This window comes from Bufo bufo, chromosome 7 (assembly GCF_905171765.1).
Source record: "Bufo bufo chromosome 7, aBufBuf1.1, whole genome shotgun sequence".
Taxonomy (NCBI): Eukaryota; Metazoa; Chordata; class Amphibia; order Anura; family Bufonidae; genus Bufo; species Bufo bufo.
Genome location: NC_053395.1, coordinates 110,579,650 through 110,594,929, shown reverse-complemented (window position 1 = coordinate 110,594,929; position 15,280 = coordinate 110,579,650). Strand labels below are relative to the sequence as shown.

The window sequence follows — 15,280 nt, the reverse complement described above, 5'->3', positions numbered from 1 at the left end:
CTGTACCCCATATAACTATATACACTGACCCTGTATACACTGTGCTGTACCCCATATAACTATATACACTGACCCTGTATACACTGTGCTGTACCCCATATAACTATATACACTGACCCTGTATACACTGTGCTGTACCCCATATAACTATATACACTGACCCTGTACCCCATATAACTATATACACTGACCCTGTATACACTGTGCTGTACCCCATATAACTATATACACTGACCCTGCATACACTGTGCTGTACTCCATATAACTGTATACACTGACGCTGCATATACTGTGCTGTACCCCATATAACTGTATACACTGACCCTGTATACACTGTGCTGTACCCCATATAACTATATACACTGACCCTGTATACACTGTGCTGTACCCCATATAACTATATACACTGACCCTGTATACACTGTGCTGTACCCCATATAACTATATACACTGACCCTGTATACACTGTGCTGTACCCCATATAACTATATACACTGACCCTGTATACACTGTGCTGTACCCCATATAACTATATACACTGACCCTGTATACACTGTGCTGTACCCCATATAACTATATACACTGACCCTGTATACACTGTGCTGTACCCCATTTAACTATATACACTGACCCTGTATACACTGTGCTGTACCCCATATGACTATATACACTGACCCTGTATACACTGTGCTGTACCCCATATGACTATATACACTAACCCTGTATACACCGTGCTGTACCCCATATAACTATATACACTGACCCTGTATACACTGTGCTGTACCCCATATGACTATATACACTAACCCTGTATACACCGTGCTGTACCCCATATAACTATATACACTGACCCTGTATACACTGTGCTGTACCCCATTTAACTATATACACTGACCCTGTATACACTGTGCTGTACCCCATATGACTATATACACTGACCTGGCATACACTGTGCTGTACCCCATATAACTATATACACTGACCCTGCATACACTGTACTGTACCCCATATAACTATATACACTGACCCTGCATACACTGTACTGTACCCCATATAACTATATACACTGACCCTGTATAGACTGTGCTGTACCCCATATAACTATATACACTGACCTGGCATACACTGTGCTGTACCCCATATGACTATATACACTGACCCTGTATACACTGTGCTGTACCCCATATAACTATATACACTGACCCTGTATACACTGTGCTGTACCCCATATAACTATATACACTGACCCTGTATACACTGTGCTGTACCCCATATAACTATATACACTGACCCTGCATACACTGTACTGTACCCCATATAATGTAGGGACTGCAATACAAAGATAAAATAATTACTCCCTCTGCCCCTCCATTACACAGTGCAGTGCCATGTATAAAAAAATCAATAACCTGCTTTCAGCACCGCCAACTCAAACCTCACTCCCTTCCCTTCAGCCATGCCAACATAAGTCCCATGTAAGAAAAAACCTGCTGCCTTTTACCCCCTTCAACACACAATCCTACGTAAATAACATCACTCCTAAACATCTGCCAAAAGGGCCCCAAGTAAGAAAAAGAAATCATTTGTTCCCATCCACAGGCCAGGCTGCACACGCCTCCTCTCTCCACCAACCAGCACTGAAACGTATGTCTGCTGCTATCGTGAGGATCCGCCTCTTCCGCTGACATCACACATACCGGGAGTTACGTCATTCTAATCACTGGGAGATGGCCTCTACTGTTTGACAAGCGCCGAAACGTAATCAGGTGATTCTCCTATGTTTATAAAGGTGCTCAGTGACTACGGTCCCCGGTTCAGCAGTACAGTTAGGGCTTGAGCCTCCCGTGTGGCCTGGAGAATTCGCGGTCCCCACGGGCAGCCGTACAGATACACCGAGGAGATATATATATATATATCTGTGATAATTCTCTTCAGACGACAGTAACTGGTCCAAACATCCAATAGCCAGAGACCAGCAAATGGCTCAAAAAGCCATAGCCTGCATAAACTCACAGTATGAGGTATGTTCTGCTGCTGTAGACCAAGTCAGGGGGATCTGGGACACTGGCCCTTGTTGTGCCCTGGTTACGGTTATTCTGTCCTTGACCCTTTCTACCACAAAGTTTTTTTTTTGCGTTTTAACTTTGCGCTCCCTTCCTTCCCAGAGCCATAACATTTTTATTTTTCTGTTCGCATAGCCGTATGAGGGCTTGTTTTTTGTGGGACTAGGTGTACTTTTCAGTGCGAGTCTGCGACCATTTATTATTGCATGTGGTGTAGTGGGAAGCAGGAAAAAAAAATTCTAAATGGGGTGAAATTGGACAAAAAGTTTTACAGTTTATTTACAGTTTATTTGCGAAACTCCATATGACAATACCCATTTATTTTATTTTATTTTTTGGGGGGGGGAAAGGGGGGGTTGATTTAAATTTTTTAATTAAAAAAATTATTTTTAAGAAAAAAACTTTAAGCCTTTAGATGTCGTGATCACAGCAACTAAACAGGTCATTACCGGCATTTCCTAGCGACCAATGCCGATGCTGGCAATTAATACTGAAGAGAGCCAGCGTATTACAGCTGAAATTCTTATGTTGGCCAGCAGGTAGTAGGCCAACATAAGAAATGAGCAGTCCACATATTAAATAAATGTGTGGAACATGGTAATATTGAATAAAATTTTTTTTTTTTGTGTTGTAGCCTCAAACACTGGCTACAAAAAGATAAAAAATAAGTAAAAAAAATATAAAAATTGGTGACTCTTTAACATGTTTGGGACACATGACGTACCGGTACGGCATGTTGTCCCGGTACTTAACCCCTTAAGGACTCAAGGCGTACCGGTACGTCCTAAGTTTAAATCGCGATTGCGGCGAGACAGGGATTAATCGCAACAGGATGTCCGCTGAAATCATTCAGCGGGCATCCTGTCACAACGCCGGGGAACATGTGTCGGGGATCGCTGCAAAATTCAGACCTGCGGTTTGCGGCTTTTACCTTATCCAGCGAGCGGCGGTGCCATCGGGTCCCCATGCGGCTGTAGGGGGGACCTGATGGCATGGAAGGCAGCGCGATTTCTAAGGAAGGCATTGCGCTGCCTTCCGGTGAAGAGCCTGTGAGATCCAGCCCCCTGGATCTCAAAGGCCGAAAGCTGTATGAGTAATACACAGTGTATTACACATACAGCCAATGCATTCCAATACAGAATTATTGGAATGCATTGTAAAAGGGATTAGACCCCCAAAAGTTGAAGTCCCAAAGTGGGACAAAAAATAAAGTAAAAAAAAATAATGAAAAAATAAAGTTTTCCCCCAAATTTTTTTTACTTTAAAGTAAAAATAAACAAAAACGTAATTTTCCCCAAATAAAGTCAAAAAAAAATAGGGAGAAAAAAAAAGTATACATATTAGGTATCGCCGCGTTCGTGACAACCTGGTCTATAAAAAAAAAAAAAAACTGTGCTAAATAAACCATTTTTTTGTCACCTTACATCACAAAAAGTACAACAGCAAGCGATCAAAAAGGCGATTGCCCACCAAAATAGTACCAATCTAACAGTCACCTCATCCCGCAAAAAATTAGCCCCTACCTGAGAAAATCGCCCCAAAAAAAAACAAAACTATGACTCAGAATATGGAGACCCTAAAACATTTTTTTTGTTTTAAAAATGATATTATCGTGTAAAACTTACATAAATAATAAAAAAAGGATACATATTGGGTATCGCCGAATCCGTATCGACCGGCTCTATAAACATATCACACGACCTAACCCCTCAGATAAACACCGTACAAAATAAAAAATAAAAACTGTGCTAAATAAACCATTTTTTGTCACCTTACATCACAAAAAGTGTAATAGCAAATTATGGCTCTCAGACTATGGAAACACTAAAACATGATTTTCTTTTGCTTCAAAAATGAAATCATTGTGTAAAACTTACATAAATAAAAAAAGTATACATATTAGGTATCGCAGCGTCTGTAATAACTTGCTCTATAAAAATATCACATTACCTAACCCTTCAGGTGAACACCGTAAAAAAATAAAAATAAAAACTGTGCTAAATAAACAATTTTTTGTCACCTTACATCACAAAAAGTGTAATAGCAAGCGATCAAAAAGTCACACGCACCCCAAAATAGTGCCAATAAAACCGTCATCTCATCCCGCAAAAATCATACCCTACCCAAGGTAATTACTCAAAAACTGAAAAAATTATGGCTCTCAGACTATGGAAACACTAAAACATGATTTTTTTTGTTTCAAACAAGAAATCATTGTGTAAAACTTACATAAATAAAAAAAAGTATACATATTAGGTATCGCCGCATCCGTGACAACCTGGTCTATAAAAATATCACATGATCTAACCTGTCAGATGAATGTTGTAAATACCAAAAAAATAAAAACTGTGCCAAAACAGCTATTTCTTGTTACCTTGCCTCACAAAAAGTGTAATATAGAGCAACCAAAAATCATATGTACCCTAAACTAGTACCAACAAAACTGCCACCCTATCCCGTAGTTTCTAAAATGGGGTCACTTTTTTGGAGTTTCTACTCTAGGGGTGCATCAGGGGGGCTTCAAATGGGACATGGTGTCAAAAAAAACAGTCCAGCAAAATCTGCCTTCCAAAACCGTATGGCATCCCTTTCCTTCTGCGCCCTACCGTGTGCCCGTACAGCGGTTTACGACCACATATAGGGTGTTTCTGTAAACTACAGAATCAGGGCCATAAATAATGAGTTTTGTTTGGTTGTTAACCCTTGCTTTGTTACTGGGAAAAATGGATTAAAATGGAAAATTTGCCCAAAAATTTAAATTCTGAAATTTCATCTCCATTTGCCAATAACTCTTGTGGAACACCTAAAGGGTTAACGACGTTTGTAAATCTGTTTTGAATACCTTGAGGGGTGTAGTTTCTTAGATGGGGTCACTTTTATGGAGTTTCTACTCTAGGGGTGCATCAGGGGGGGCTTCAAATGGGACATGGTGTCCAAAAAAACAGTCCAGCAAAATCTGCCTTCCAAAAACCGTATGGCATTCCTTTCCTTCTGCGCCCTGCCGTGTGCCGGTACAGCGGTTTACGACCACATATGGGGTGTTTCTGTAAACTACAGAATCAGGGCCATAAATATTGAGTTTGGTTTGGCTGTTAACCCTTGCTTTGTAACTGGAAAAAAATTATTAAAATAGAAAATCTGCCAAAAAAGTGACATTTTTAAATTGTATCTCTATTTTCCAATAATTCTTGTGGAACACCTAAAGGGTTAACGACGTTTGTAAAATCAGTTTTGAATACCTTGAGGGGTGTAGTTTTTAGAATGGGGTCATTTTTGGGTGGTTTCTATTATGTAAGCCTCGCAAAGTGACTTCAGACCTGAACTGGTCCCTAAAAATTGGGTTTTTGAAAATTTCTAAAAAAATTTCAAGATTTACTTCTAAGCCTTGTAACATCCCCAAAAAATAAAATATAATTCCCAAAATGATCCAAACATGAAGTAGACATATGGGGAATGTAAAGTAATAACTATTTTTGGAGGGATTACTATGTATTATAAAAGTAAAGAAATTGAAACTTGGAAATTTGCAATTTTTTAAATAAAAATGTTTTTTTTTTTTACTTCATTTTACCAGTGTCAAGAAGTACAATATGTGACGAAAAAACAATCTCAGAATGGCCTGGATAAGTCAAAGCGTTTTAAAGTTATCAGCACTTAAAGTGACACTGGTCAGATTTGCAAAAAATGGCCAAGTCCTTAAGGTGAAATAGGGCTGAGTCCTTAAGGGGTTAAGGACACATGACGTACCGGTACGTCATGTGTAGTTCCGATCACCGCCGCCCAGCGGGCGGTGATCGGAACTGGGTTCCTGCTCAAATCATTGAGCAGGCACCCTGGGACAATGCGCCAGGGGGTCCTGTGACCCCCCCCCCCCCTATATCGGCGATCGCAGCAAACCGCAGGTCAATTCAGACCTGCGGTTTTCTGCGTTTCCGGGTTATTCGGGTCTCTGGGGACCTGATAACCCGGAACAGGATGGTGATCGGTGGTGTGATAATACACCACCAATCACCATCCTGCGATCCTAAAAGGTGATGGTGACATCACCTCTCAGGATCGCCTCTCAATGGTCGGCTGGGCGGGCGGGCATTTCAAATTACAGCAGCGCTCCTCTCCTCCTCCTTTTCAGTCCGGGCCATCTCCAGAGCCATCACCCCCATCTGTTCAGGGATCATCAGCCAGCACCCCATCTGTGCCCCAGCACCACCAAGGTATTTAGGGAAAGGTTAGGTTAGGCAGGGATATTCAGGGAAAGTTAGTGAGAAAAAAAAAAAAACTGTTTTGGTTGCATCACCCTAAATTGGGTGACTGGGGTCCACATCACAGCTTGCCCCCCTGCCCCCTACGACTTTTTTTGGGGCGCAAGCAGTCTTTTTTTTTTTCTCTGCGTACGCTGACTGTGGCCGGCACTCTTAGCGTCCGGCCACTGTTAGCGCATTGCAAACCCTACCGCTGATCAACTTCGGACGGTTGATCAGCGAGTTTTAATTTTAATTTAATTTTTTCCAAATTTTTTGTCTTTTTTTTTTTGTCTGTTAGGTTTAGGGTAAGTTCGTGAACACCCGTGCCCCCACACACACGCACACAAAATAAAGTTTAACACGCACGGACACACACTCCCCTTTGGCCCGCTGGATGAGGAGGCATACGCCCAGCTTGCCTCAGAGTCCGAGAGCCCCAGTGAGGATGAGGATGACCCCACTTTCCTTTTGTCATCCGCGTCCTCCTCATCATCTAGCAATGATGATGAGCCCCCAAGGCGGCGGAGATGCCGCCAGGCGGAGCAAGGGGACCACCATGCTAGGGACCCTGTGGCACACACTAGTATGAGCAGCTCTGGGGCTCGTACTAGTTTTCCGGCCCACCAGTTAAGTCCACCGGAGCCCCCTGCCGGTGAACTTGTATGGTATACCCCAGAGCGTTTTGAGCCCGTGATTCCTGATTTTGTAGGCCAACCAGGAATCCAGATTACCACAGTGGGCTTCACTGAATACGACTACTTTAGTCTTTTTTTCAGTGACCACTTTGTAAATCTAATGGTGGAGCAGACGAACCTGTATGCCCAACAGTTTATTGCTCAACACCCAGGCTCATTTTTGGCTAGGCCCGGTGGCTGGACTCCGGTCAGTGCAGCCGAGATGAGGACGTTTTGGGGCCTCGTGTTGCATATGGGCCTAGTCAAGAAACGTAGTGTCAGGCATTACTGGAGTGGGGACGTCCTCTACAAGACCCCACTCTACAGTACGGCCATGACACGCTCACAGTTTGAGGCCATCCGGAAATGTCTGCATTATGCAGATAATGCAGCATGTCCCCCCCAAGGTGATCCTGCCTATGACCGCCTGTACAAAATCAGGCCGGTCATCGATCACTTTGGGGCCAAATTTGTGCAGGCCTATGTACCTGGAAAGGAGGTCGCGGTTGATGAGTCTCTTATTGCTTTCAAGGGGAGACTCCTTTTTCGCCAGTATGTTCCCTCTAAGCGGGCGAGGTATGGCGTGAAGCTGTACAAACTTTGTGAGAGTACCTCAGGGTACACTTACAAGTTTCGTGTGTACGAGGGGCGAGATTCCCGTATTCAACCACCAGAATGTTCCCCCACCCTGGGTGTTAGTGGGAAACTTGTGTGGGACCTTATGCACCCACTGCTAGATAAGGGTTACCACCTGTATGTGGATAACTTTTATACTAGTATCCCCTTGTTCCAGTCCCTCGCCGCAAGATCCACGTCCGCTTGTGGGACCATGCGGAAAAATCAACGTGGCCTCCCTACCCACCCCCTCCAGGTACCTATCCCCAGGGGTGAGACCCGTGCCCTTACCAGTGGAAACCTGTTTCTGGTCAGATATAAGGACAAGAGGGATGTCCTTGTACTGTCCACATTTCACGGTAACGCATCACCCCTGTCCCTGTGCGAGGTACCACGGCAACGGTCCTCAAGCCCGATTGGATCATTGACTACAATCGGTATATGGGAGGAGTTGATCTCTCTGATCAAGTCCTCAAGCCATATAATGCCATGCGCAAAACCTGGGCATGGTACAAAGAAGTTGTGGTCTACTTGGTACAGGTTGCCTTGTACAACTCTTTTGTGCTGTCATGGAGCGCTGGCAACACAAGGACATTCCTCCAATTCTATGAGGCAGTCCTCAAGGCCCTGATCTTTTCTGACCGGGAAAGAGCAGGCCGGAGTACCTCGGGAACTGGAGGGGCCCGGATCATCCCTGGCCAACACTTTCCAGGTGTGGTCCCCCATACTGGAAAAAAGGGACGGACCCAAAAAAGGTGCAGAGTGTGTCACAGGAGGGGGATACGGAAGGACACCACTACTCAGTGTGACACGTGCCCTGATCATCCGGGCTTCTGTATTATTGGTTGCTTCAGGAACTACCACACTTCCATGGAGTACAAAATTTATATTCCCCTTCCTCAATTTAGCCACTGACAATCGGATAAAAAAAAACTATGGTTCTCAGACTTGAGACACTAAAGCAAATTTTTTTTTTCTAAAATATTAGTTAGTAAAACTAAAATAAATAAAAAAAGTAGACATATTAGGTATCGCCACGTCCATAAGAATCTGCTCTATAAAAATACCCCATGACCTGAACACGGTCAAAAAAATTTAATAAAAAAGGTATTTTTTTGTCACCTTACATCACAAAAATTGGAATAGCAAGCGATCAAAAAGTCATATGCCCGCCAAAATAGTTCCAATAAAACCGTCCTCTCATCACGCAAAAAATGAGCCCCTACCTAAAATAATCGGCTTAAAGGCCTTCTGTCAGCCCACTAAACCGTTTTTTTTTTGCTTAATAATAACCCCTACACTGCGATTTATCCATACATAAGTAAAATAATAATTTTGGTTCAGTAGAATTTGCTAAAACCCTATTTTTATAATATGTAAATTACCTTGCTACCAGCAAGTAGGGCGGCTACTTGCTGGTAGCAGCCGCATCCTCCGATGGTAATGACGCCCCCTCTGCTTGTTGATTGAAAGGGCCAGCGGACGGGATCTTTCTCCGCTGGCCCTGCCTGTTTTCATTCAACATCTGGCGCCTGCGCCGCAGCCGTACCTATCTTCAATCGGCCGCTTCATCCTCAATGCGCCTGCGCCGGGTGTAATGTGACGTCATACGGCCGCGGCGCAGGCGCCAGATATTGAATGAAAACAGGCAGGGCCAGCGGAGAAAGATCCCGTCCGCTGGCCCTGTCAATCAACAAGCAGAGGGGGCGTCATTACCATCGGAGGATGCGGCTGCTACCAGCAAGTAGCCGCCCTACTTGCTGGTAGCAAGGTAATTTACATATTATAAAAATAGGGTTTTAGCAAATTCTACTGAACCAAAATTATTATTTTACTTATGTATGGATAAATCGCAGTGTAGGGGTTATTATTAAGCAAAAAAAAAAAAAAACGGTTTAGTGGGCTGACAGAAGCCCTTTAAAACAAACAAAAAAAAATGACTCTTAAACTATGGAGATACTAAATATTATTTTTTTTGTTTATAAAAAGATAATATAGTGTAAAACATAAATAAATAAAAAGTAGACATATTAGGTATCGCCGCGTCTGTAAGAATCTGCTCTATAAAAATTCCCCATGACCTAACCCCTCAGATGAACACCATCAAAAAAATAAAATAAAAAAATTTAATATAGATAAACCAAAAATCATATGTACGCTAAAAATAGTCCCAACAAAACTGCCACCTTATCCCGTAGTTTCTAAAATGGGGTCACTTTTATGGAGTTTCTACTCTAGGGGTGCATCAGGGGGGCTTCAAATGGGACATGGTGTAAATAAACCAGTCCAGCAAAATCTGCCTTGCAAAAACCACATGGCGCACCTTTCCCTCTACGCCCTACCGTGTGCCCGTACAGTAGTTTACGGCCACATATGGGGTGTTTCTGCACACTACAGAATCGGGGCAATAAATATTGAGTTTTGTTTGGCTGTTAACCCTTGCTTTGTTACTGGAAAAAATGGATTAAAATGAAAAATTTGCCAAAAAATCTAAATTCAGAAATGTTATCTCCATTTGCCATTAATTCTTGTGGAACACCTAAAGGGTTAACGACGTTTGTAAAATCAGTTTTGAATACCTTGAGGGGTGTAGTTTCTAGAATGGTGTCATTTTTGGGTGGTTTCTATTATGTAAGCCTCACAAAGTGACTTCAGACCTGAACTGGTCCCTAAAAATTGGGTTTTTGAAAATTTCAGAAAAATTTCAAGATTTGCTTCTAAACTTCTAACGTCCCCAAAAAATAAAATATCATTCCCAAAATGATCCAAACATGAAGTAGATATATAGGGAATGTAAAGTAATAACTATTTTTGGAGATATTACTATGTATTATAGAAGTAGAGAAATTGAAACTTAAAAATTAGCAAATTTGGTATTTTTTTTATAAATAAAAAATAATTATTTTGACTCCATTTTACCAGTGTCATGAAGTACTGGTAAATGGCCTGGATAAGTCAAAGCGTTTTAAAGTTATCACCACATAAAGTGATACTGGTCAGATTTGCAAAAAATGGCCTGTTCCTTAAAGGGCTTCTGTCACCCCACTAAACCTTTTTTTTTGCTTACTTATAATCCCCACACTGCGATTTATACCTACATAATCAAATTAATCATTTTGGTCCTGTCGATTTTGTTTAAAACATGCTTTTAAAATATGCAAATTACCTTGCTACCAGCAAGTAGGGCGGCTACTTGCTGGTAGCAGCCGCATCCTTCGATCCTAAAGACGCCCCCTCCGCATTGTGATTGACAGGGCCAGGGAACGGAATCGTTCTCTGCTGGCCTTGCCTGTTAGCATTCAAAATCTGGCGCCTGCGCCGCGGCCGTACCTGTCTTCAATCGGCGCAGGCGCACTGAGAGGCGGCCGCTCCATCCTCAATGCGCCTGCGCCGGGTGTAGATGTGACGTCATCGGCGCTGGCGCATTGAGGATGGAGCGGCCGAGCGCAGGCGCCAGATTTTGAATGCTAACAGGCAGGGCCAGCAGAGAACGATTCCGTTCCCTGGCCCTGTCAATCACAATGCGGAGGGGGCGTCTTTAGGATCGGAGGATGCGGCTGCTACCAGCAAGTAGCCGCCCTACTTGCTGGTAGCAAGGTAATTTGCATATTTTAAAAGCATGTTTTAAACAAAATCTACAGGACCAAAATGATTAATTTGATTATATAGGCATAAATCGCAAAAAAAAAGGTTTAGTGGGCTGACAGAAGCCCTTTAAGGTGAAAATGAGCCCGGTTCCTAAGGGGTTAAAGGGGTTGTCCGAGTTATATATATATACCCCCATGTGACTTATAACCTATCTAATAATCCTTTTGTAATTTACATTTTATTTCTATAGTACCTGTATTCTGCAGGGCCGATGTGGGTCACATGACTAGTGACGTCATCCACAAGGCTCTGGTGGTGACGTCTCGTGTACAGGCTTTTCCCTGCACTAGGGAGGGGCCCGGCTCTGTACACGAAACGTCAGAGCCTTGTGTGCCCGCCCCCTCTCTCCCTGTATCTGGCTGCGGCAGGCTCCTGTGAGGGATCGAGCATGCGCGATCCTCACCACTGCAGCATATCCCTTATCCACTGTAGTGCCCGCCCCCCTCCCTCTGTGGCTGCAGGCAGCGTGTGTAAACACCAGAGGCCTGACCCACTACGGACCTCAAAGCCACCTCACCCCCTCCCCCTGGACAACCACATACAAGTAAGCCTTGCCCATGTTTGACGCTGACAAAGATCAAATGCACAAGCCTTCAAATGTGACGGAGGTTTGTTTTCAGAGTAGCAGAGCTAAATGCGTCACCTGTAGTACACAGAGTTGTTCCAATGTAGGAAACTGATGAGCAGTAGCGCTGTGTTTTGTTAGATGTAGGACAGATGAAATGTAGCAGTGCTAAGTTTGTCAAATGTATTGGCTTTTGGATCTTTACATGTGGTGCAGAGATGTAATAGAGTGGACTTTGTCAAATGAGTGTCAGCTGAGCTTGTCTAATGTAATGTAGGAGAGCTGAGTTAGTCAAATGTAGTGGTATTCAGTTCTTTACACATAGTGCTGAGTTCTACACATGTAGCAGTGCTTGGTTTGTCAGGTGTAGCAGAGATGTTACAAGGCAGAGACCCTCAAATGGGACAATGCTGGAGTTTTATTTCATAGTACCGGAGCAAAATTTGTCACTTGTAGTAAAATGAGTTCTTCCAATGTAGGAGATTGATATGCAGTAGAGCTGGGTTTGTCAGATGTATGAGGGCTGTGTTTGTTAAATGAGTTTGACAGCTGAATTTATCAAATGAAGTGTAGGTGAGCTGAGATATAGCAGTGCTGACTTTGTCAAATGTAGCAGAGTTCAGTTTTTCTGATGTAGCAGTGCTCAGTGTATATAAATTATATATATATATACACTCACCTAAAGAATTATTAGGAACACCTGTTCTATTTCTCATTAATGCAATTATCTAGTCAACCAATCACATGGCAGTTGCTTCAATGCATTTAGGGATGTGGTCCTGGTCAAGACAATCTCCTGAACTCCAAACTGAATGTCAGAATGGGAAAGAAAGGTGATTTAAGCAATTTTGAGCGTGGCATGGTTGTTGGTGCCAGATGGGCCGGTCTGAGTATTTCACAATCTGCTCAGTTACTGGGATTTTCACGCACAACCATTTCTAGGGTTTACAAAGAATGGTGTGAAAAGGGAAAAACATCCAGTACGCGGCAGTCCTGTGGGCAAAAATGCCTTGTGGATGCTAGAGGTCAGAGGAGAATGGGCCGACTGATTCAAGGTGATAGAAGAGCAACGTTGACTGAAATAACCACTCGTTACAACCGAGGTATGCAGCAAAGCATTTGTGAAGCCACAACACGCACAACCTTGAGGCAGATGGGCTACAACAGCAGAAGACCCCACCGGGTACCACTCATCTCCACTACAAATAGGAAAAAGAGGCTACAATTTGCACGAGCTCACCAAAATTGGACTGTTGAAGACTGGAAAAATGGTTTCTTGAACATGACAATGAGTTCACTGTACTAAAATGGCCCCCACAGTCGCCAGATCTCAACCCAATAGAGCATCTTTGGGATGTGGTGGAACAGGAGCTTAGTGCCCTGGATGTGCATCCCTCAAATCCCCATCAACTGCAAGATGCTATCCTATCAATATGGGCCAACATTTCTAAAGAATGCTATCAGCACCTTGTTGAATCAATGCCACGTAGAATTAAGGCAGTTCTGAAAGCAAAAGGGGGTCCAACACCGTATTAATATGGTGTTCCTAATAATTCTTTAGGTGAGTGTGTATATATATTTATATAGAGATATTTATTTACCGATCTATATCTCTATATACATTTATATAGATTGGGGATATATATATATATATATATATATACAGTCATGTGAAAAAATTAGGACACCCTTTGAAAGCATGTGGTTTTTTGTAACATTTTTAATAAAAGGTTATTTCATCTCCGTTTCAACAATACAGAGAGATTAAAGTAATCCAACTAAACAAAGAAAACTGAAGAAAAGTCTTTTCAAGATCTTCTGTAAATGTCATTCTACAAAAATGCCTATTCTAACTGAGGAAAAAGATAGGACACCCTCACATGTATTCCCTCTTAAATTGGCTCAGATCTCACACAGGTATATCACACCAGGTGCACATAATTAGTAGATCGTTACTCTGCATGTTGAATGAGGCTTGCCCTATTTAAACCTCAGACATTTAGTTTGGTGTGCTCCTGACTGTTGAAGTGAGAGTGAGCACCATGGTGAGAGCAAAAGAGCTGTCAGAGGACTTCAGAAAAAAGATTGTAGCAGCCTATGAGTCTGGGAAGGGATTTAAAAAGATCTCAAAAGATTTTGAAATCAGCCATTCCACTGTCCGGAAGATAGTCTACAAGTGGAGGGCTTTCAAAACAACTGCCAACATGCCCAGGACTGGTCGCCCCAGCAAGTTCACCCCAAGAGCAGACCGCAAGATGCTAAAAGAGGTCTCCAAAAACCCTAAAGTGTCATCTCGAGAACTACAGCAGGCTCTGGCTACTGTTGATGTAGAAGTACATGCCTCTACAATCAGAAAGAGACTGTACAAGTTTAACTTGCATGGGAGGTGTGCAAGGAGGAAACCTTTGCTTTCCAAGAGAAACATCGAGGCCAGACTGACATTTGCCAGAGATAAAGTTGACAAAGACCAGGACTTCTGGAATAATGTTCTTTGGACAGATGAGTCCAAAATTGAATTATTTGGACACAACAGCAGAGGACATGTTTGGCGTAAACCAAACACAGCATTCCAAGAAAAGAACCTCATTCCAACTGTGAAGCATGGAGGTGGAAGTGTCATGGTTTGGGGCTGCTTTGCTGCAGCAGGACCTGGTCAGCTCACCATCATAGAATCCACGATGAATTCTACTGTGTATCTGTCATGGTCTTACCTTCTTGCTGTTCTCCTTCGTTTGACATGTGCTGGCGGCCATCTTGGTTTGTGGGTTTCTTGTAGCCTTCCACCCTGCGGCTCCTCCTTCCCACTGGGAGGAGCTGGATGCCTAGCTCATATATATAGGAGGTCTGTGGCTTCAGTTCCTTGCTTGGTCCTCTTGTGTACACATGCTTCTAAGACTGCTGCTGCTTCTGGTTCCTGATCCTGGCTTCGTCTGACTACCCTGCTGGTTCCTGATCCTGGCTTCGTCTGACTACCCTGCTGGTTCCTGATCCTGGCTTCGTCTGACTACCCTGCTGGTTCCTGATCCTGGCTTCGTCTGACTACCCTTCTGGTTCCTGACCTCTGGCTTCGCAAAGACTCTGCTCGGTTTCACCATCCGTTTTGGACTTTTGCTTTACAGCTTTATTTTCAATAAAGCCTTCTTATTTTCTCTTATCTCTTGTTGCACGTCTGGTTCATGGTTCCGTGACATTAGGACCAAGCCATGAATTCTGACGGTACAGGGCCATCCTCGCTACCCACGCTGGTTGCCAGACTTGATCAGCAGGATCACCTGTTGGGTCGGTTCGCTGTGGCGTTGCAAACCCTGCTTGAACGCACGGCTCATTTCGCTCCCGTTGCCGATGGGTCGGTTGTCGCTCCTGGGCTCGCTCCTACTGCCGCTCCGGTTGTTGCGCCAGAGTCTACCCCGACACCTGTTGTTGCGCCTGCGGTGTTTCGGGGTATGACCGGTTCTGCCCCTCTTCCACAGCGCT

At 43.4% G+C, this 15,280-nt stretch overlaps 1 protein-coding gene across 4 annotated transcripts in view; it reads left to right on the top strand.

Moving 5' to 3' along the window:
* The first annotated feature begins 1,682 nt into the window (after positions 1-1,682).
* LOC121009055 (glucose-1-phosphate thymidylyltransferase-like) overlaps positions 1,683-15,280 on the top strand; it is a 631,424-nt gene continuing 617,826 nt past the window's right edge. For all 4 annotated transcript variants that reach the window (XM_040441983.1, XM_040441982.1, XM_040441981.1 and 1 more), the window contains exon 1: positions 1,683-1,766. The gene's annotated coding sequence lies outside the window, so the exon portion shown is untranslated. The remainder of the gene's footprint in view (positions 1,767-15,280) is intronic.